This window comes from Mustela erminea, chromosome 1 (genome assembly GCF_009829155.1).
Source record: "Mustela erminea isolate mMusErm1 chromosome 1, mMusErm1.Pri, whole genome shotgun sequence".
In the NCBI taxonomy this organism is placed as follows: domain Eukaryota; kingdom Metazoa; phylum Chordata; class Mammalia; order Carnivora; family Mustelidae; genus Mustela; species Mustela erminea.
In genome coordinates this window covers 135,713,767-135,735,272 of record NC_045614.1, presented here as the reverse complement: position 1 = coordinate 135,735,272, position 21,506 = coordinate 135,713,767, and the positions used below count along the sequence as shown (strand labels likewise).

At 45.6% G+C, this 21,506-nt stretch overlaps 1 protein-coding gene and 1 long non-coding RNA gene across 12 annotated transcripts in view; one reads left to right on the top strand and one right to left on the bottom strand.

Annotated features, from left to right (window-relative positions):
• The window catches only part of LOC116590758 (IQCJ-SCHIP1 readthrough transcript protein), a 742,659-nt gene that overhangs the window by 662,974 nt on the left and 58,179 nt on the right, over positions 1-21,506 (top strand). The gene's annotated exons all lie outside the window — the stretch shown is intronic.
• Positions 1,406-16,330, bottom strand: LOC116590806. Its single transcript, XR_004285743.1, has 3 exons — positions 16,259-16,330; positions 14,540-14,542; positions 1,406-1,418 (listed from the first exon to the last, which is right to left on the bottom strand). It is a non-coding gene; the product is annotated as an uncharacterized LOC116590806 (long non-coding RNA).

The following is a 21,506-nucleotide window of genomic DNA, read 5'->3' as shown; positions in this document are numbered from 1 at the left end:
TGCTCCTATCACAGCGCCCCCGGTCAGAGTGCTCTGAGAATAACGTCCTGGGGATGGAAAGCAGTTGGAAAGCTGGGGACCATAGCTGGGTATCCTTTAAAGCAGGGAGAGTAACACGCTGAGATTCAAAAGCAAAGTGGAAAAGAGTGTCGCAAGGCTGACCACTTGTGAACGCCCCGAACAACTTGTCATCAGCCCTTCTCTGCCATCTCCTCTCTGATCCTTATCCCCTCAAGTTCATGTCTTCTTCCCCAGGAAGGGCATTTTGGAGCTGTGGGCAGAGCACTGTCTGGGGGTCCGCTGGGCCTTTGCATGGCTGTAGGCCAGCTTGGGGTTCAGGAATCCCTGCCACCACCATCAGGCCCCTCGGTGCTAGGGGCTTTGCTCTCATGAACTCCTGCAACCCTCATAACCACACTGTGAGGAGGCACTGAGGCTCAGAGAAGCTGAGTTTCTGGACAAAGGTCCCTCAGCAGGATCAGGTGAGACCCGCTTAGAGGCCCTGCCCAGGTCTATGGAGATGTGTTAAGTCCTTTCTGCAAATTACATAATTTCCTTTTTTGCAAATTACATAATTTTGTTAAGGAAGCCTGCTTCTTCCTCTCCCACTCCCTCTTCTTGTGTTCCCTCTCTCATTGTGTCTCTCTGTGTCAAATAAATAAGTGAAATCTTAAAAAAATAAAATAAAAATGAAAAAAAGCCTAACTGTGTGGTCCTTACCCTCTGTCTTAGTTATCTATTGCTTTGTAACCACTTACTATAAAATTTAACAGCTTAAAACAACAAACATTTATTATCTCAGTTTCAGACAGTCAGGAATCTGGGAGCTGCTTGGCTGGGTAGTTCCGGCCCAGAGTCTCTCATGAGGTCACGGTCAGAATGTCCATCAGGGCAGCAATCCTCCAAAGACCTGAGTGAGTCCTTGCAAGTTGGCTCGTGCACGTGGCTGGAGGCCAAGGGCCAGAGGCCTCCACTTCTCACCATCCGTGTGGTCCTTTCCATACATTACTTGAGTGTCTTAGAACAGAGTGGCAAACTTCCCCTAGTACAAGTGATGGGAGAGAAAGAGAGAGAGAAAGCAGATGTGTCTTTTTAAATCTAGTGCCTGGTGTGTCTCTTCTGCTTTTCTTTTCTAGAGAAGAAAGTCGCTAAGTCTGGCCCTTCCTCAAAAAGAAGGGAATTGGGTTCCACTGCATTAAGGAAAGAGCATGAAAGAATTTGGGACATATTTTAATTTTTTTAAGATTTTATTTATTTATTTGATGGAGAAAGAGATCACAAGTAGGCAGAGAGAGAGAGAGAGAGGAAAGCAGGCTCCCCACTGAGCAGAGAGCCCGATGTGGGGCTCCATCCTAGGACCCTGGGCCTAGGACCTGAGCCCAAGTCAGAGGCTTAACCCATTGAACCACCCAGGCGCCCTAGAATTTTGGACATATATTTAAAACCACCCCACTTTCTCTGCTCTTCTGAGGAAAACAAAACAAAACAGAAAAGGAAAAAAAAAACACAACCTCTAAAAGTAAATCCCTTTGCTTTTTCTGTTTGACTGTCACTTGCATGTCCTTACCACCCAGGAGCTTCAGTGAGGAAAACATTTCCCCACCCCTGAACTGCTTCCTAAGGAAATGGTTATTTGCACAGCGGAATATCTTTACTTATCTAAGGAAATTACAGGGACTGGAAAATAATCCTTCCGATGAAGCTCTGATTTCAGCCAGGCACTCAATCCAGAGTCTGTCTCCCATTCTTCATCCTACAGGCCAGTGACCTAAGGGAGGCCACCAGAGGCTGAGCTGGTACCTGGGGCTCTCCCACAGATTGGCCCCCCACATACTTTTCTCCTCCTATGGCCCCAGATGAGGCCCGGGCTTCTGGGGGAAAGAGCCTGCTGCCTGGTATTCCCAGCTCTGGACAGATGGCTCAGGTCATTAGGTCCTGGGAGCCATCTCTCCCTGGGCCAGTTGATCCTGGCTGGGATCAGCCAGCTATTTCAAGGTTTCAGTGAAAGCTCTACTAATTACCAGGGTCACCTGGCAAACTGGAGAATTCTGCTGTTGGCCATTTCCAGCTCTCCAACCGGACTCCAGGTGGACATTCTGTGAAGAGACTTCTGTAGCTCCAGGAGGGTGGCCCTAGGGTTAATTCTATAGTTTAAAGTGATTTTTTTCTTGGAAGAAGAGAGCAGAACCAGTTCTAGAATCAATGTGGTTTTTTTTTCCCCCAGTGCATCTACCTTAATCAGAATAAGTATTAGGAACTTCTGCCACTTAAATCAGACATCAAGACTCAACACTTGAAATTATGATTTTTCCTATGAGAGGAAATGATTAAAATTTCTAAAAATTACAATCGTAGACAAGTTAAGCTTAAAATATATATATATATTTTTTTTAAATATATATATTTCAAATGAGTTTATCAAATATTCAAATGAGTTTCAAATGAGTTTATCAGTATGGAATATTTAAAAACCTTTAGCTTTCATTTTGCCTGAAAGTAAGTTCATTTTACCCTAAAGGGGTAGAGGTAGTTACTAGAACAAAGTAACTGAAACCTGAGGAAAAGTAAGAAAAGAAAGAAAATATGTGCCTCTCTTTGATCATTCACTCCTCAAATGTTTATTGAAGTGACTGCTAAAGTTAATTTTCTAGATGCTGGGGACGGCTTGTAAACAAAACAAAGTCCCTGCTATTCTAAGCTGAAATGATAGCAGGAGTTAAACAATAAACAAACAAGAACATTTGTGGTATTTTAAATGTGGCAAGTGCTACAGAGAAAGACAAAGCAGAGGTAGGGGGTAGGGCGTGTGGGGGTAGGGGGAAGCATCAAGTAAGAATTACAGATTTAGACAGGGTGGTCAGGGAAGACCTCAATGCTGAGGCAACTTCTGAGGAGATATGTGGACAAGTATGATAGCAAGTCATAGGCTATCTGGGGTAAGAGATTTCCAAGCAGAAGCAGAGAGTGCAAAGGCCCTGAGGTAAGAAAATACTGAGCTTGACCGAGGATTGTCGAGAGGGCTGTGTGGCAGAAACCAGAGAAGGGAAGAGTGGGTCCTGTGGGTGCCAGGAAGCAGATGATAGAAATCTCTGTGAGCTTTTAGCAGGGCTCTGGCTTCTACTGGCTTTCTTATGAGATGAAGACTATGGAGAAGGCTTTGAGCAAACCTGAGAAATAATATAGTTGTTACGGAAGGAACCTGGACTGGATTGCCCAACGGAAAAACAAAGTGGCACTCAGAGACCTTGGAGGATAGGAGGTTTATTCAACATCAGCGGGCTCAGAGGGGCGTAATCTCCCAAGGTCTGAGCCCTGAGTACTAATAAGGGGGTACACACTTTTACTTCCGTATCTGTGCCACTCTTACCCCACAGCCAGAGGGGCAGGAGAGAAAACCCAGATTGGCCCTGGGGCCGGGACTAAGATTCCCCTGCTGGATACCTCAGCCACCTTAGAACACAGGTTTTCTTTATCATTCCCCCCCTTTGATGCCCTCCAAACACCCAGTTTAGAGGGCATCACCTTCATTTTCTAAGGGGTGATAATGAGTAAGGAGCAACTGGAGTTGTCTCTTGGCAATTTGCGCAGTGATAAACCTGATAAGGGCATTAAGAGTACAAGGACCAGGACTCCTGGGTGGCTCAGTGGGTTAAGCCTCTGCCTTAAGCTCAGGTCATGATCCCAGGGTCCCGCATCCAGCTCTCTGCTCAGGGGTAGCCTGCTTTCCCCTCCCCCTCTGTCTGCCTCTCTGCCTACTTGTGATCTCTCTCTCTGTGTCAAATAAATAAATAAAATCTTAAAAAAAAAAAAAAAAGAATACAAGGACCAAATGCCACTGTGAGGAGGAGCTGGAGGAGGGGGCTGATGAGGGGGCCGAACCAGGGGGACCATCGTGAGAGGGAATCTCACTAAGTCGTCTGCTGACGTGCGCTGACGTGCCTCCCACCCGTGATTTACTCCATCCTGTGACTGGATCAGAGTTTCTTGAATCACCCCCGACTCATTAGCATAGAAACAACATTCCTCCTGTAAGAAGAGGCAGAGTCCCCCTTGTGCAGCCGTGAGCAAGTTGAGACCACGCTTATTTTGTAGGACCACTGAGGCCAGCGAATTGAGTTGGTGCTGCAGAGCTAGGGTTGACTGAGTGAGGGCAGAAAAATCTGCTGTCAGTTGTTGAGTTAGCCTCTGGTACTGAACCTGTGACATCCCGAAGCAAGCCAGTGACACTGAGGGCAGCTCCTGATGCAGCCAGCAGGCCCATGACAAGAGGAATGGCTGCGGGGGAGCGTCGGGGGGCAGCCAAGAGGTTTCCATATAAGTGGAGTATCTCTCCCAGGAGGACTGAAGGACTGGGTAAGAGACTGACAAGCGTGCATGATTGATTGTGTGGGGTGTCTGTCCCCCACCGGCCGGGTCGGGCAAGCTAAAGGCATTGAGGAGGAACAACAGGTAGCAAAAGACCAGGACTGACTGGGGGTCAGGAAAACCATAGTGAAATGCTCTTAGGAGGAGACGGCAGAGGGCCCATAAAGGTGGGGTCCACAACCTTAGAGGGAGCCATTGTGGCTACCCCGAGAGCAGATAAAACCTGTGAGCAGGTAAGCGTAGTAATACACCCTAAGGTCACTCAATAAGCAAGAGCAATGGCAAGTCTCTGGGGCAAAGTCCAGCCAGAAGGGACAACAGGGTGGAGTTTGACTCCTAGGATGAGGATATCACGCCATGAGAGCTAGGAACCAAGGGGAGCAGGTGTCTATCTGTCAGTGGGGTCTTATTGAAGATGAATCCAGAGCAGGTCTATAAGGTTTAGCTGGATTTTCCACTGGGGCGACCCCTCATCCGGGTGATGGGTTTCATTCACTCTGGAGTGGTGTACCCACTGGGTGACACCAGAAACCTTAAGGGCAGTAGGGGTGGTTAGAACAACAGCGTGAGGCTCTGTCCTCTGTGGTTTGAGGGGGTTCCTTTTTCAATATTTGATCCAGACTGAGTCTCCTGCCTGGAAGGAGTGCATCTGGGACCCTAGGAAGATTGGGGCCCTCTCAGCGGTGTACCTTTGTCATTTATTTAGGGTGGCCTCAGGCCCCAATTTTTTTATTTCCAACCTGATGTAAGTTTCCTGGAGGGCTCCCCAGGCACGAGGGAGGCCATCTATACACCCATGCCGAAAGGGAGAAACCTAGCATCCCAGGTGTGCAGTGGGCATGCAGGAGGGCTAGAGGTAGCAGATCTGGCCATGGGAGGTTAGTCTCATGACAAAACTTTGCTAAGGTTCCCTTGAGAGTACAATTCATCCACTCTACTTTCCTTGAGCTTTGGGGCCTATAGGCAGTGTGGAGTCTCCTGGTAATGTTGAGAGACTTGGTTAAGGCCTGTACAATGTCTGCTACGAATGCAGGCCCATTGTCACTATGGATTGTTAATGGCAGGCCAAACCAGGGCACAGTCTCCCGCAAGAAGACTTTGGCTAATTCCCGGCTTTGTTTTGCCACAGAAGGCTTCAACCCATCCAGAGTAATATGCATGTTCTTACTAGGAGATATCTGAACGCCCTGCTCGGCTGCGTGTGTGTGACATCTATTTCTGGATCTTCAGAAGGGGTTCCTCCCATTCTCTGGACACCTGGCGGGGGCCGCGGTGCAGATCGAGCATTAGTTTTAGCACGTGTTACGCATTGCTCACTCGTTGCTCGGCAAAGTGCTGGCAGCTGGCTGATGTAGCAGTGCTCCTGGAGGAGGGCCTCTAGTGCGGTTTTTTCCTGGATGGGTGAGTTGGTAGTATTTCTTGATTAGATGTCCTGTTGCTGTTGGAATGAAGGTGCGCCCATCTGGCATCACCCACCATCCTTTTAAAGTCGGGGTGGTTCCCTCAGCCATGGCCCATTTTTTCCTCTTAGTGTAACTGGGCAAAGGGACTGTTTCCAGGGGTGTTAGGACCATGGTGAGGGAAGGGGCTCTGTCCGCGTCCTTTCTGGCCACGATCTTGACAGCCTCATCTGCCGGATGATTTCCCCCACGCTATGGCGTCATCTCCTTTCTGGGGTCCCTTACAGTAACAGGATTGCTACTTTTCTTGGAAGCCAGATGGCTTCAAGGAGTTTTCGTATTTTTTCCTTGTTTTTGATAGCTTTTCCTGCAGCATTTAGGAGGCCCGTCTTCTTGCAGATGGCCTCATGTGTATGCACAGTAGCAAAGGTGTACTGAGAGTCAGTGTGGACGTTGACCTACTTGCCTTCACTGAGGGTGAGGGCTCGGACTAAGGCGTGTACTTCAGCCCATTGTGCTGACCAGCCAGTTGGTAATGCCGTAGCCTCCAGGACTTTAGTGGTTGTGGTGACTGTATGACCCACTTTCTGGGCACCCTCTTGTGGGTAACTGCTGCTGTCGCAGAACAGAGTGAGCTCTGGAATTTGTATGGCTTGAACCCGTAGATGTGGATGCTCGCATAGACTTTTTCAGTTACTTGGAAGCAGTCATGGTCTGGTTCCCCCTCTTCTATGGGGAAAAAGGTTGCTGGGTTTAATGTTTTTACCGTTTCAAGGGTTATCCGCGGATTTGCACAGAGGAGCCCTTGGTATCGTGCTAGCCGAGAGCAGGAAAGGAAGCAGTGCCCTGTGTGTTCATGAGGGTCGCAGCTGCATGAGGGACCTTGACGTTAAGCTTTTGTCCCAGGGTGAGCTTGTCTGCCTCGTTGAGTAGGACTGTGGCTGCTAGTACCCTGAGACACGGGGACCATTCTGCTGCCACAAAGTCCAGTTTCTTTGACAGATATGCGACTGGCTGTTGCCAGGACCTGACAGTCTGGGTGAGCGCTGTCTTTTTTTAATGTGGGGGCCTGATTTATGGCTAGTCCAGGTGGCATGTCTTCAGCCCATACAGAAGGGAGGGCGAGCCTGAACTCTGGCAAGCTGCTGGGTTGGCCCTGGACACAGAATAGCCTCTATTTTTCTTCCCTAGGTATGGTAATTGCTAGTATTAAAGACCCGTCTCTTTTTGCCTTGGGTTCAGTTGGAGGCTGGTATGCCTGGTAGGCTCAAAAGTTATTTGAGCCCTAAACTTGGAGAGTATATCTCGACCCAGGAGGGGGATGGGGCAATCAGGTAGATAAATTCGTGTTGGACCTTGTGGCCCCCCAGTTCACACTGATGAGCCTGGCAAAAGGCTGCTGTGTGTCCTGTGTCCCAGTGGCCCCAAGAATGGTTGCAGTCCTTTTGCTGAAAGGGGCCACTGAGAAGATGACAACAGAGTGCTCGGCCCCAGTATCAACCATAAAAGTCACTGGTTGGCCCCCTACTTTCATTTTGACCGTGGGCTCATGAGGGCCAAGAAGGAAAGAGCCCGGGTCCCCCTCAGTCTTGAGTCTTATTTCCACAAGGCCTATGAGATCCCCTTCTCGAGGTTCTTCCTTGCAGCGGGTGGGCTTCTGAGCTTTTCCCCAGTTGGGACATTTGTTTTCCCAGTGCCCTTTTCTTTACAGTAGGCACATTGATCCCTGGCCAGGAGGGTTCTGTGCCCCGCCCCACCTTTAAGTGGTAGGAGCTTCTTTCTCTTTGTGTTATCCTTTTCATTCTTTTGATGCTGAGGAGGCTGACTTTCTTTTTCATTTTTTTTTCAGCCTCTCTTTTAGCTATACCTCTTCATGTAGACCTTACTGGCAATCTCTATTAATTGAGTAATGTTTATCCCAGTGAAACCCTCAAGTCTTTGAAGCTTTCTTCTAATATCTGAGGCGGCCTGAGACACAAAGGAGATGTTTAGCATCTGTTGGCTTTGCTGGGCCTTGAGGTCCAATGGAGACTATATTTGGTAGGCTTCACATAGTCTTTCGTAGTAGTCCCCAGGGGACTCCCCTGACTCTTGGGTGACCAAGGATATCTTAGTCATGTTCATAGGTTTTTTAGCTCCTGCCCAGATTTCCCGGAGGAGGCCTCCTGGTACCGACGGATACGGCCTGTCCCTCAAATGTGGTGAAGTCCCATGCTGGGCGCTCTTGGGGTGTGGCTATATTAAACCAGGCAGTAGGGTTGATGACTCCCACTGGTGTGTGCTCTTCTAGGTACAGCCATGTTTTTTTCATTATTTTCCTCCTTTCCTCTGTGTTAAATAGGGTGCGGAGTAACTGTTGGCAGTCTTCCCAGGTCAGCCAATGAGTCTGGAAGAGGGATTCCATAAGGTCTACTGTAGCCTGTGGTCTCTCAGTTGAGGAGGTCAGTGGTGGAGAAAGGCTGATAATGCATTATAGAACGGCCGGGTTGGACCGTCCTGTCTTCATCACGCCTCTCACATTCCCTCATCTCCTATACCAGCATTTGGAGGGTGCTTGTGCCTGGCCTGGGCACAGCCTGGCTGCTGGTCTTGGAGAAAGTGGATCCCCTGGGCCTGGGGGCCTCAGTGAGACTAATGAGGCCGATGACAGTGAAGTGTCTGGAGCTAAGGGCCAGGCGTAGACGGTCTTGGGGCTATGTATGGTGGAGGCAAGATCAGTTCATCTTTGGGGTCTCCAGCTAGGATTTGTGGAGACTGGGACTTTTGTTGATTTTCTTTAGGCCTCTTGGATCCAATTAAGACCATGGTCTGTTCCTCCCTATTGCAAGTGAATCGCACCCAAGGGGGCAGTGTCTGGGCAATTCCTAGCCAGGAGTCGATGTACAGAAACTGGTTAAGGTGTCCTGGCTCTCCTATTACAACTTGCCACAACTGATGAACCATTGGGACATCCAATGTCCCTTTTAAAGGCCATCTAACAGTAAAGGTGGGCCATTCTAACTCACATAGGGTTCTCAATTTGCCAGGATGCATCTTAACTCCATAGTCTTATGAAAACCCCTTCTTGAAATTTTTAATCATGGTCTCAAGAACCATAGGTTTACTCTGCCCTGACCCCACAGTGATGTTCCCAGGTGCAGTGGCGCAGAGACAGACAAAGAGTGGGTGCCCCTCCACAGGAAACACCAGTCAGATGCCCGCCTGTCCACCCTCTGGGAGAAGACTTGAGGGCCTCTCAGCCGTAGCAAGTCCATATAAACCCCAGAATGGCACTCCAAAGGGCTTGCCATAGACCATATGAGATCACTCACAACGGAATAGGTTGGGGCCCATTCGGACTCCGTGGTCCCAAGACCTTGGCGCCACAAACACAAACAGGCCATTCATTCACTCATGCGTTCATACTGAAGTTATTACATTCCCTTCCTGGGAATCCCCACCTGTGAGACCTCTAAAAGGTCTCTGGGAAGTGTTCAGTCTCCCCTGATCTGACAGAATCCCACATGGGGACCAGGTCCTCACCTGCCAAGTCTCCTTGAGTCTGGCGGGAACAGCAGAGCAGGGCCGTCTGAGGCAACCCGATGGGAGACTGCCAAAGATTAGGCGGGGTGCACCTCCTCCCTGAGGACCCCTTATTCCATCCCTGCCCCGCCCTGCCCCCAAACCTGTGGCAAGAATGGCCCAGCGTAGTTGGGTTTCCCGGTCAGGGAACCAAATGTTAGGACTGGATCACCTGATGGAAGAAGCAAGCAGCACTCGGAGATCTTGGAGGATAGGAGGTTTATTCAATGCCAGCGGGCTCAGAAGGGAGTAATCTCCCAAGGTCTGAGCCCCGAGCACAAATAAAGGGGGGTGGTTTATACAGTTTTGCTTCCGTATCTGTGCCTCTCTTGCGCCTGCAGGTGACGGGGCAACCTGGAATGGCCCTGGGGCCGAGACTGGGATTCCCCTGCTGGATTGGTTGGCCACCTTAGAACACAGACTTTCCTAATCATAATCAAATTATCTTTTATAGGTATTCTGGTTATTTTGTTACATATTTACCCAAGTAAGGCAGTTTGGAAGGACAGAAGCAGAAAGTCTGGATAGAAGACCTTTGCAGTAATCCAGGTGAGAGATGTTGGTGGTCCAGAATAGAATGGTGGCAGTGGAGGTGGTGAGAAGTGGGCAGATTATGGATATATTTGAAGGCTGAGCCAAAGAAAATTTGCTGGTTGGCTAAAAGGTGTGAGAGGCAGGGAAGAGTCAAGGGTGAGCCCCAGATTTTAGGCCTGATCACCTGAAAGCTTGGAGCTGTCATTTACTGAACCAGAGAAGACTGTGGGTAAAGAGTTTGTGGGAGTCAGGTGTTGGGGCTACACAATAAATATATCTATTTTTTAAATAGATATATTTAAAGCACAATAAATATATCTATTAAAACACCCACAATAAATATATCTATCTAAAGCACAATAAATATATCTATTAAACATACAAGTAGAAATGGCAAGTTTACAGTCAGATGAAGGAATCTGTTAAGAGATCAGTCCAAGCTAGAGGTATAAGTTTTGGAGTCACCAGCCAAGAGACTAGATGGCATTTCCAACACAGTGAGTTCCAGATAGAGGACAAATCCAAGGACTGAGCCTTGGGTATTCTAGTGTAGCAGTGTCCACTAGAAATTTCTGTGATGGAAATGTTCCCCATGCGCTCCATCTAGTATGACAGCCCCTAGACACATATGACTGCTGAACACTTAAGACAGGACTAGTGTAACTAAGGAACTGAATTTTTAGTTTTTTGAAACTTTAGTTTAAGTAGCCACACATATGTTGTGGCTTCCATACTGGACTCCAGTAGCTAAAAGTGGAAGAAGTAGGAAGAGATCAACAGAGGATAGGTTTTAACATAGGAAAAGAGCCAGAAGAGAATGTTGTCTCAGAAACCAACTAGAGAAGAGTTGAATGGTGCTCATAGATCTAGTATGAGGAAGACTGGGAATTGACCTTGGGATTTAGGAAGGTGTAGCCATTTCAGTAGCATGGAGGAGACAAGACTGACTGGAGAGTGTTCAAAGGAGAATAAAGGGTAGAGGGAAATGTAGACAGTAAGTCTGGATGACTCTTTCAGAAAGCATTGTGGTTGTCTAGGAGAGTGTGAGCATGAATGGACTGGGGAAATAAAGAGGAAACCAGGCAGTGCCAAGGGCGCAGTTGGGGTAAGCAGTCATGAATTTAAAGTGAGTGTGGTTGTATAATTTTCTCCCGCCACATTTATCGGCTTGAAAAGAGGCACAGAGTAGCAAAGAGCTAAATTAACCAGAGTTGGGATCTAACTAACTGAGTATGAAGTTGGTTATGATGAGGGCCCATGGAATCTAAGGTGTGTAGGAGAGAAGGGAGGACATTATGGGACTGAGGATGGGCAGTGTATGGGGTGCAGGGCCTGCTGCTGTTGAAGAATCATTGGGATTAGAATACTAGAGAGAGCTGGCTAGAATGAGAAAATGAAATTGTTGGAGAATAAGAGGATTGAGATCAAAATTTTGGAGGTCATGGCATCGTTGTTGATGGCAAGGTCAGGATAGGACCATGGGAGTTGGTGTCACTCAGACAGAATGGAAGAGGAAGGAAGTCAAGGAACTTACAGGCCAAGATGTTGGAAGGATGTCTAGCCAACATGGAAATCTTCAAAAATTAGAACTCATGTCAGAGAGTGACTCTTCAATGTACGAAGTGGGTAAGCTGGGAGGAGGTGACCGCAGCTAGGAGGGCTGTTCAGGGGTGGGTTCAGGAGTCTCATGGTAGAAGAGTCAGAATGGGGTGTTAGGGAGGAGCAACGGCAGTCGGAAACAAGAGAGTAGTAAGGAAGACAAAGGAAGATGGGTATCCTACAGGCCCTTGGCAAGAGGGAGGTGGGAGAGAAAATAACCACCCTTGAAAGAGCTGTAGGGGAGACAGAGCCTTCAGGCTCCTGTGAGAGCCAGTGAAGGGGATGTTCCAAGAAGGGGCCCCCTGGAAGGTCTGTGGAGGACTGAGGGGCAGTCTGAGGTCTTATATGGGCTTATATGACACCATATAAGAAGGCACTTAGGTGGATAAGCATTGACCTGGGAGTTGAGGGGACATAACTAAGAGCGGACAGACTTTATGGTAAGGCTGGCTGGTCTCCAGGACAAATAATGGAGGGGAGGCTGCTGGTGTTGAAGGCAAAGGAAGAGTTCTGGGGTGTTTGAGCTAATAGCAATGGGGGTGAGTGGTCTTAAGCAGAGGATGGGGGTCAGGAAAGAAATCCCATCCAGAGTTCCCAAAAACCCCCAGGTGTCCCATGTCTGCATCCCTTAACCTGCTCTTTCTAAACTCAAAGCAGTTAAGCCTAAACTCATCATTGGCCTCAGTTAGTTTCTGTGGTTCTAGTGCAGAATCAGTCCTATGCTAGAGCAAGAGAGATCAGTGACCCGTGCCGCTGACCTGTGGTAGGTCCTTCCTAAGGGTCATTTTCCTCCTCTCCCCCTCAGCAACCTCTTCAGTTTCATCTCCTGAGCTCCTCCCTAGCAAAGGAAGCCAAGTCTTTCTATTGGTATTCACATGCTAAAAGTCACAGAAACTTTTTTCTTCCAAAAACAAGAACCGACATAGTTTTCTTCTAAAAACAAGACAGACATGTCTCAAACGACATGACTGTAGGTCTGATTCCCTTCTCTTCCGTCACCTGCCCAGGACGAGCACCATGGCACGTAACCTCTACAGTCACATGGGGCTCTTGGTTTCATGCTCTGCCATTGCCATCCTGCAATTCTTAATTTTTGAACAAAGAGTTCCCATTTTTTGTTTTGCACAGGGCCCTGCAAAGTATGTAGCTGGCCCTGTTCTTATTCCAGCCCTACCCCAAAAAAGCAAATAACAGATAAAACTTGACCCTGATGGGATCAGGTCATTTGATTTGTTATCCCATCAATGTGTCAACATTTTGGTGATGAAGGGGATTTTGAGAATAATGAAAAGCACCTTAACCATATCATTTGTAAACAAGAAAGTAATTGAGTTCATCTAAAACCTATGAACTCCCAGTTTTTAAATCTTTTTTTTCAACCTGAGGAACAAGCGTCACTTTCAGAAGGATTCTTCATTTCTTGCCATTACCTCCATGTATTAATAAGTTGAACATCTGAAAGTTATTCTTAACTCCCAGTGAAGCATGACTGAATTATTATCATTCATGCCAAAGAGAAGATTGAATCCTTCCTTGAGCGTGTTTCACACCTGCAAGTAGGACCTCTCCGCTTGTCTTTACAGAAGTCATCCACTTCCTCTGGGGAGTACATTCGAGAACAGTAGCCTTAGGTAAGAAAGAGGTGACATGAGCAGGGCAGGGCAGAACCAGGAAGCAGAATAGACAGAATCATCATTTATCAGGGGGCGCACAGCAGACATGCCTCTTTGCACTCACTGTCTGAGGAAAGCAGACCCTTCCACAGATTAAACCATTGAACCCGGATTATGGTGACTGGTGTTAAATGAAGAGTCCATATGGGCTTTCTGGATTATGCACCCTTGACCCAGATTCAAGATAAATTTGTCACCAAGGGCAAGCAGGAACCTATAATACTGACAAGGTAATAGTTCTTTTACCGCAGAAATCAGAGTCCGTGATAATTCTGTGATACACAGTAGCAAGTATTTCCTACAGAGAGGGAGTGTTTGGATCAGAGAGACTCAAGCCACATCCAACATTTCTTTTTTAAACATTAGAACCCTTTCTGGAAAGCCGCAGCCTAAATTGTAGCTTATTGCTTGCTTTTTTGCTGTCATTTTGTTGTTTTCTTCTAAGAAAGTAAGCATGCTAAAAAATATACTTTTTGCATTTTTCCCTCCAGCCTAAACCCCGAGTGGGCACATTTTAAAGTATCAGTCTGTAGGGGCACCTGGGTGGCTCAGTTGGTTAAGTGTCGGCCTTTGGCTTGGATTATGATCCCAGGGTCCTGGGATCAAGCCCCACATCTGGTTCCTGGCTCACCTACTTCCTCTCCCTCTGCCTCTTCCCTCATTGTGCTCTCTCTCGAACTCTCACTCTCAAATAAATAAATGTTTTTTAAAGAAATTTTAGAAAGTGTCAATCTTTCACAAACTCAGTTCACCCTCCTACTGGTCATTTGGCATCCTATTGTCTTGAGCTGGAACACTAGCATTCCTTAACTATGAGGATTCTGACTTTGTACTCTTATCCATATCCTTCTTTGGGGTGCATGAGTTAACAATATCAAATTATTTGCTATTTTGCCAGGCTGTCCTATGGAGTCGAGAATCCATTACACAAGGTAGCCAGTTGAGAAGGGGGGAAACCCATCAGGCCATTTTTTTTCTCCTTACTGATTTTGAATTAAATCACAGGCTTAGTGGATTCAGCTTAGTGCATATTAACCTTATATGGGGAGCTATAAATGATTATTTGGCCTCAGTTTCAGCTGGCCCAGTCAGTCCTCCCCCTGAGACACATCAGCCAGGTGAGGGGGCCCCGTGGAGCCTGCCAAAGCTGTAATTCACAGCGAGGAGGGAAATGTTGCCAAAAGACCTCACCAGGTTGAGCTCGCAAGCTGGCAGTCAGCCATCAGCTGTCCAGGTGAGGCGTCGCTGTCTGGAGATGACAAGTTGGGCATTTGACCAGCTTTCCTGCCATAGTGAACTGAGCTAATACCAGCTGGGGGAAGGCATGCTTCTTGCCCTGAAGCCCAACACTCTGACGTGAGAGAACTTCGAGAATGTCATGCATTCATTCAAATATTCGTTGAATACCTGCTATATATGCCTGGCACCATGCTATATGCCAGGTATATAATGGTAGGCTTCGAAGGTATGGGCCTGCTTTCATATGGACTGTACAGCCTAGTGAAGCAAACCAACATTACAAAACCCACAAATTACCTGATAGTTACAAATTATGGTAAGAGCTAAGAAAGAAAACATAATGTGCCGACTAAATTTGAGGCAGGACTTTATTTAGATCCGGGGCTAGGGAAAGGCCCCCAGTCTTCAGCAGAAGTTACTTGGGCAAAGAGGGAGGCATGGTCAGGTTGAGAAACAGCGCACGCTAAGGCTTGGGGTCGTGGCGAGCTTGGCTTTTCTAGGAAACCGAAAGGCAGTCAGTCTACCCAAAACAAAGGGAGCTCTGGGTGCATGGTGCAGAGAAGTCCGAAGCGCAGATCAGGACCTGGAGCAGCAGGGAGAGGGAATTATTATTGCATGCTGAATGTTTCATCCTAATGTGGTGCTGGGAAAGCACCAGGAGTTTTAGACCAAGATGTGATATAATCCGATTTATGCTTTTAGAAGTACTTTTCATTCACGAAGGGGAAGGCTGCGAGCACTTAATTTTTTATAATGACTTGGGAACTAAATCAAAAAGCGTGCAACTATCAAAATTATCAAATAGGAAAACGGGGCGGGGGTGTGCACGAGGCTTAATTTCTTTTTAAAAGGATGCGTGGAAATGTGTGCTGTTTAAAACTCAGGCCAGAGCTCTGATCACCTGACTTGTAGCAACAGCTCTGTGGAAGAGATCGCTTCGTTCCTTTGGAACATGAATTGGATTTTTAAAACCTTCGGACAGGGATGCCTGGGTGACTCAGTGGGCTAAGCCTCTACCTTCGGCTCAGGTCATGATCTCAACGTCCTGGGATCAAGTCCCACATAGGGCTCTCTCCTCAGCAGGGAGCCTGCTTCCCCTCTCTCTCTCTGCCTGCTTGTGATCTCTCTCTCTCTGTGTCAAACAAATAAATAAATAAATAAAATCTTTTAAAAAAAAAAAAAAAAACACCTCTGAACAAAGCACGGGTAGCTCAAACCATCAGTAGAAGTGTCCACTGCCATCTGTAGAGCAGATGCCTGCCTTTTTCGCTGGATGCCATTCTCACGGAAGTCAGAGGCCGTGCGAGAGAGAGAGGAAGCACTGGTGTCTGGTCAGAATGGATTGTATTTCTTTTCCTAGGGTGTTTTTTCTTCTTCTTTTGCTCTGCTTGACTGTTAAGAATGAAAACAAGCTAACTCCATGGTCTCAGATGAGGGGAGAGTTGAGTATCAGAAGGAGGTGGGTAGGGATTCTACCACACCTTGGACCTCAAAAAGAACTAATTCCTATCTTGACTTTCTCAAAAAACAATGAAAACACCAGGGACTTATAAGTGAACATTTTGTTGGCCTAACCAATGTTTCTGAAAGAGGCTATCTTTGCTATTCGCAGAAGAAAGCTGGTTTAAGTTAGGGAGTTTTGGAAGAGTTAAGATTAATGTGCAGATTACCTTTCCTGCTTATGAGTAATCCGTGGTGGATTTTAACCCTCATCACCGAGAATGAGTCAACTCACTGTCCAGTGTTTGGAGGAGCATAACTTCCTAACCAGTACCTTTATCCTGGGAAAGATTTATTCCTAAAAGATGAGAAACTTTCTTATTTCAATAGCTTTAAGATACAGTAAGTGTATGAAATCATTAAATGACATGCTAGCATCTGTATTACACTTCAGAAAAACTTTTTGGACCAATGTTTGCTTTCCTCCCCTTTAGCAAATAAAAGTCATTCCAACACCCCCTTTTGAAAAGCAACTATTAGAAAGATTGTAAATTCCAGATTATTGCTGCACTGGCCCTAGAAAAGCTAGTTAGAGAATATACCCGAGGAAGCTCTTAAGCACTAAATCCCATTATAACTAATAGCATCTCTGCATTACTCATATTGGGGGGAGGGGGCGGGAACAATAAGATTTAAGTACCACTAAAGAATTTTAATAGTTCCTTGGAGATTACATTAATAGAGTTTAATCATAAATTATGCCTCTTTCCTGTGTTCAGTGACACACTAAGAAAATATGTCAGTTGATGAGCAGTTTCCAGAAGAGATATACTACATAAATTACGTTTCTTTTTCCATCATTACTTTGTTTTGTTCTTTGAAATAAATCTCTTAAAAATGGTGGCTAATTTTTATAATAAGCTAAAATGTCATCAAAACTGATGATCTAGTGTGTGTAGCTTTTGAAATATTTTTTTCCACAATGTAAAAAGGAAAAAAAAAATCAGTGCCTTTATCTTTATTACATTTGTATAAGAAGACCTTGAACTGAAATCCAATAGTTTTTTGCTGACATGTCCAATGCTAATATGTACCGTGGTATTAATTATATAGTTGTTGCTCATTTGGAAACCTCAGGATATAAAATAAACTTAATTTAAAATGATAGCTATTTGACAGCCTGAAAGTAGGAGTGGGGGTAGTGGGTGCAGGAAGATGACAGTTTGAGTCCAAACGTTTCATGTAGATTAGAAAGTGGAGGCTCCTATTTTTTTTTGTTTTTTTTTATTTATTTTAGAGAAAGAACACGTGAGAGTGTGGAGAGGGGCAGAGGGTGAGGGTGAGAGAGAGAATCTCAACCAGACTCCCTGCTGAGTGCAGAGCCCGACTGGGGGCTTGATCCCAGGACCCAGAGATCATGACCTGAGCCGAAGTCAAGAGTTGGCTTCTTAACTAACTGAGACACCCAGGCATCCCAGAAGGTGGAGGCTCTTAGATATGATGCTGTTGCCCACATGAATTTGCCAGCAAAAAGCACAGTCTGTGACTCCTGGCCCAAGGCTCCATCAAGTCCAGAACTATCAAAGATAGCCTAGATGGGAACTGTGGATGTATTAGCATTAGTGGCACTTTAAACTTTCCTTAATGTAACTGGAGACTTACGTATTTATGTTTATAATTGGTATTTAAAAACATGGAAAGATTGGGGTGCCTGGGTGGCTCAGTGGGTTACAGCCTCTGCCTTCGGCTCAGGTCATAATCTCAGGGTCCTGGGATCGAGCCCCGCATCCAGCTCTCTGCTCAGCGGGGATCCTGTTTCCCCCTCTCTCTGCCTGCCTCTCTGCGTACTTGTGATCTCTCTCTCTGTCAAATAAATAAATAAAATCTTTTTTTTAAAAAATGTAAAGATCAATAAAATGATAAAGCACACTTTTCACATGATTTTTGTTTTCTAGTGCTAGTCACAATTGGAAGAGGTTTAAAAACACAGTTGTCCACTAGAGGTCACCTTTCTTCAAGATGAGGGTCATCTTGCTCCCTAATGCTCCCTAATGCTCTGCTAACCTAATTTTAAATCAAGCACCACCGCCTTGAAGAAATAAACAGCCTTTTCTGTCATGGGGATTCCATGTGGTGCTGTAGCTACACGCATGTGAACTGGTAGGTAAAGCGGTCTGGGCTACTGAAAAACCTGGAGGGATGCAGGGGGATTGTGCCCCCTGCTTCCCTACATACACACACACACACACACACACACACACACACACACACACGTGTGCACTTTGTGCTAGTTCTAGCTTGACATCTCTTGATAGACCAACTTATTTTTATTTTTGTTTTAACTTGTGTTAGCCCTGGAAGGTTTATACTACCTTTTACTTTCCTACCACTGCTCTCTGTGACTCCAAAGGCTGGGAAATACAGATGAAAAGAACTGACATAAATTTGGGACGAAACCATGTAGACTTCACCCAAATTTATCTGAGTCAGTTACTACTTTTCTACAGCATGTGAATTTCAGTCAGCATTGGCCAGAAAATACTATGGGGAGAGGACTAGGATTGGGTCCAATAAACAAGCACTTTGGCAGATTCTATTGAAATATAAACCATCACATTATTCTAGAAGGAGAGGAAGGCTGCCTGCTGTAGTGCTGCCTGACGCATCAGGTTTCAGACTGTGTCTGTAGAAACCCAGGGTTGCGAGAGATATTTTTGGAGGCTCACTTGCACTTGTTCTAGGAGCTGCTAAACACCTCATCCGCAGTCCCCACCCCCCAAAATCAAACTGGTAATTAAGGAGATGTAAAAATAATTCTGAATACATATACAAATGAGATTGTCTGTGAGACCTTGGGCTTTTGGGGACGAGTGGTCTCGAGAAGCTGTGGTAAGAAGAATATAACATTTCAGGCTAAATGTAGTGATTCGTTCCCTCGTATCTATGTGAAGTATTTTGCCCCACCCCTTTTGTGACATCAGCATATTCATTTATCCCTCCTGGCAAAGTAGTCTTTTATAGTCCTTAAAACTGAACCTGTAAATGTGCCCTACGTGTGCCCATGTAGGTGGTACCCCAGGACTGGCCTTACTGAAAAGTCATGCCTGGGCATGTCCAAGAAAGAAGAATTATCTGAGGTGCCCACTGGGCCCAGCGCGGTTCTGTGCCAGGCAAGGGCATGTTCCCTCATCAAGCCTAAACTGCGCAATGCCGAGTGAATGCCCCATACCTCTCTGATGAGCAGGTCTGGTTCTAGAGTGATGACCTGTTGGAAGATCGGGCACTCTGTGTTTTCTTATCTGTTCCTTATGACAAATGTGAGCAGGTGCTCTGTATTGTTAGTAAGTCACTCTGGAAATAAATTTCTTATTACTTTGCTTTCAAACTTGTAGATATGTTCAATGAAGACTATCAGAGATTGCAACATAAGTTATTAAAACGGCCTACTACCATTTCCAACTACTTATCTATGTGAAACCAGATTCTCTTGATGTGATGCAATCAAACAAACTAAATAAATGTAAAAATACAGTGGGACTAAAACTTTCACTGACATCTATAAGCTCTAGTTTCACATATTTGTGTTCAACAAAACAGCCTCATGTTCTCAATAAAGGATATAATTGGTAAATATTTGAACTAAATTTGAACTAAAAATTTTATGTTGCTCTAAAAACAATTCTATTATTTTGCATATCAGTTTTCATTTTAAAAAATAGGTTTAATACTTCAAAAAAGAAAAAAAAACGTGACAACCATTGATTCACACTGATTATTTGCTCAGGAAACTAATTTTTAATGCCTGGAACAAAGGTAACCAGGGTCAGAATAGTCCAAGACTTCTGAGTAAATTCGTTTACAATGGTTTGTGAGACTCAGATAAGTTCCTTATAGTTCAAGGATAAAAAAATTATAACCTATCTCATTTTTATACTTCTCCACTTCCCATTTCTGGGCCTGAGAGCATGTGGGAATATTCTGATACCAAGCATTCTCTCTGTCATGTGAGTGACACAAGGTGAGAAATGACCTTGAAGTAACTCATGTGAGAAATGACCTTGATGTAACAGGAGCCTTCAAGTCCCTTAAAGGCACTCTATCCCAGAAGTCACAGACCAAATTAACATGCTCAAATCACAGTTCATTGAATCAATTTAAAATGCATATCAAAAAGCAAGGAAACATGGACATACTGACATACACAGAATATGGCACGGGACCATATAACCTGAATCTTGGGTTATACGATATTTCTATATCCAGCCTTTCTGCCACAGCTACCTTCCCTGTTGATCATAAGGCTGTGAACCCGGGTTGAAGTTTGAGAAGGGAGGCCCAATGAGACAGAGGTGCCTGCCAGTGACATGCAACTTGGCTTATCAGAGACACAGGGACAAGTCCCTCTGGCTTCTCCTGTAGCTCGCCCCCTCTCCTGATGAGCAGTTCTGGATTGTATTTGCATTTCTTGGGCAGAGGACACATAGGGCCAGAATGGATGTCACCAGTGGACAGTCAATGTACAATCTAATGAATATCGAATGCCTCAGGTTATTTCGAGTGTTGTGAATATTAGGTGCTTCTTTATGCTTTCCATTCCTTTCTGTGTCCACAAATGCTTGATCCATGTCTAACACATCCAGGTTACTTACTGATACATATTGTGAATGCTGCCTCTGTCTACTTGGTTACTCATTGTTTCACCCTAACCATCTTATGCAGTTTCACTTATGTCTGACAAACTACTACATATTCATCATCTCTTCTTCACACCTCGTAAGTTTCATTCATTCCATTTGTTTTTCTTATTCTTCTATAGCGTCAACTGAATATTCTCAGGTAATATAGCAACACCCTTTACAAAATCTCTTGGAAAAGCTTTCCACCATATTGGTCCAGACTCTCTGCTGCCACCCTAACCCTCCCTGCCCTTCAGGTCTTAACCACCCGCTGCTCCTTTAAGGGCCCGAGGATACTCCCCATGTGCTCCAGCATCTTTCTCCACCATGACCACCATGACCTCCTCTGTACTCAGCACTGCTTCATAACTTTGCTCATCATATCTTCAGGTCCACAGCTGAATGAAGACCCATCATGTGCTTCTTTCTGGTCTAACTCCAGGACCTGGCCCTTTTGGTTATTTTCTCCCATTGTCTTCAATTTTCCCTTCTCACTAGCTCCTTCCCTGCTGAACACATATATGTTTGGGTCTCTCCTATCTTAAAAATCAGCCACAACCACAGCCCCTCTGATTCCACTCTACACTCCAGCCTACCACCCTAATGCTCTAATTAATCAACAGAAGTGCTTGCAAACTGCTTTCTACTCAGTCCTTCAACTTCTCAACCATTTATGACCTGGCTTCCACCCTAACACACTACTACTGAGACTGTTCTCTCAAGAGGAACCGAGGACTTCCTAACAGTCAGAGCTAATGGCTCTTGTTGTGTTTACCTTCCACCCCACTAGTCTTGTCTGCTTCCCTGTAGAAAATGATGGGAAGCAATTTAGCTCTGCCAACACCCCCAGTTATCCCCTCACTACATTGGTTTTCATTTTCCTCTCACCCTGTTAACCACATCCCCTTTGCTTCCTGTTGCCCTCTAAATGCAGGTTTCACCCAAGACTAGTATTAATTTCCTATTGCTGCTATAAAAATGTACCCCAACTTAGTGACTTAGGTCAATACAAACAATTA